We start from the raw sequence: 2,515 nt of genomic DNA on the forward strand, positions 1-2,515 counted from the left end.
AGGATACCATCTCCTATAATATCATCTATATTTGTAGGTGAAGTGTTTCTTGTGACAACATAAGGATCAATAAGTGTCAATCATTTGGATTGTGGATGACGCATCAAATATCAATCCACATGATTTGAAGATATCTTAGATGCCACAAATGTAATATTAGAAACATTATCAATTGCATCTCTTTGGGAAGCAATGAAAACCTAGTTTACAATAAGGCCTAGGGCTGGGGAAATAGCATGCAACATCACCACAACCAAGACCATATATGTTGGAGGCTCTTGATCTAGTTGATGATAAGGATTCCTATCAAGAAATCTACCATGATCTTGATCAAAACATGTTATTAGATCCAGGTAGTTGGCATTGAGGCCCAGATTAACCTTAGCATATAATTGTTGTGCAAAGTACTTATGGAATATGCTCATTATTTGGATAGTGATAATGTTTTGGAAGAAAACATGGGTAGATCAAAGGTTCCATTTGAGGGTCCACGTGTCTAGTAACCCGATATCCTCTTAGAAGAGATCTGCTATTGTAATATGGAATACATTATGATTTGATGGTTTCTTTGAGGACACTATGTGCAACTATAGTAAAGGAACAATCACTAGTGACTTGTTTTCACATTTGGACAAGAATAGTGGCTTGAATATCACTAGAATAGTGATGCATATCACATAGTGTAAGTCTAATCCACTCTAAGATATCTAAAATGGATTGACAGATATCCTTAAAAATATTTGTTGTATTATGTTCAGCTAAAATGACTCTCAATCTATGAACCTTATTATTTATATGTGTAAAAATACTAGGTGCTAGTGCATCTTCCATATCAACTTATGTCAAGTGCACAAAAATAAATTTTAAAATTTATGTTCTAGGTAATAAATTGTGGAGTATCTAATATACATCATTTAAAGAAAATATAAATGAGAAAAAAATATTTTTTAATTGAATACATGTCTAGGCTCAAGCAATGTTCAATATATAAGATTGAGAGATATAAAGTCACCAAAAAATTATTAAATTATGTTAATAGTCAAATGGTACACATCTAACATATTAAGTGGTTCAATATTTAATACAAATTATCGAGATTTATCTTGTAAGTGGTGATGAGTGCCTACCTAGCATAACTCACTACATTAAAATCTTACCATGGAAATGAACTAGTGATTATGCATGTCTCATCTAATTAACTAGCATACAACATATATGTGTGTAGTGGACTAGAGGAGAAATTAAATGTTTAAGTACATGTAATGTATAAGCATGCACGTGAATATATATCATGTATTTAATAAATATAATTTGTAGAATGATCCATACATAAAAATATATGAACTAGAGATAATCAAGGTATAAGGTTCCTTCTAATATGATTTATATGTTTAAGGTGAGGATGGTTTTAGAGGTGCAATGTAACTGTTATGGTGAAATTCATAATCATACCTAGAACATAGGAGAAGTCTACACACATGTGGGATAATGCCATGAATAGGTGCATAAGAAAGATAACATAGGAATCATAGGCAAATAATAATATAAAATGGCATATTAATATTAATTATTATAATAGATCGACCATAGGGTCATATGTAGGGCCAAGTATGAAAGGAATAACTTTAGATAATCATGGGAATCATAGGTGAAAAAGGACCTTGAATGGTAAGTGATAATATACGATTGCATATTTCAAATGTTTAAAACTAAGGGAAATCAAAAGCAAATTTGATAGGATTCAGAAAATATAAGAGTAAAATAAGATATATAAGGATGTATTTAATTTAGAGAATTAGGTAAATATAAAACAAAATGATAAACATATGTGAAGTTATTTTTCTCTTATGTTTGAAAATTAACCAAATATAAATTATTATATTTATCGATTTAATTGAATTGAGCTAATATAATTAATCAAATTGATGAAATTTTGGCATGAATCAAATAAATATATATTGATTAAAAGTTTCATATCTATAAAGATTAAATTAGTTGGATATTATTTCAATCGAAGTGTTTATGCTCTAATTAAATTTTTAAATATTATATAAAGGATAATCTTTCACAAACCTAGAGGAAAAGAATGTTTGTGAAGACAAACATAAAGACAATGTAGTCTACCTACATAGACATAGAGCTAGGAGCATCTATAAAATTTGATTTTCCCTAGTTTCTTTAATCCTTGTAGAGTATAGTGAGCGTACATTTGATGTTAGTAATTGAAATATCTGGGTGTTAAAAAAGAACTATAAATTAATTGTATGAAACCTTACCCTTATTCTAGTTCAAGCAATGAGTGTGAGAGGATGATAAATAGTAATTTATTATCTTGCATGATATATAATGTGCAAGATGATTTTCGGGTCAATCATAAATTATAGATTAAAACATTTTCTTAATTTTATTGGTTTGGAGCAAGTATTGAGGAAAATCAACATAGCCTTGTGAACCATATTTACTATTCAAGTTAGCTCTCTTAACTCAAATGAAAAATCAGTATGAAATCAAAATT

The sequence above is a fragment of the Cryptomeria japonica genome, chromosome 8, assembly GCF_030272615.1.
Source record: "Cryptomeria japonica chromosome 8, Sugi_1.0, whole genome shotgun sequence".
NCBI lineage: Eukaryota > Viridiplantae > Streptophyta > Pinopsida > Cupressales > Cupressaceae > Cryptomeria > Cryptomeria japonica.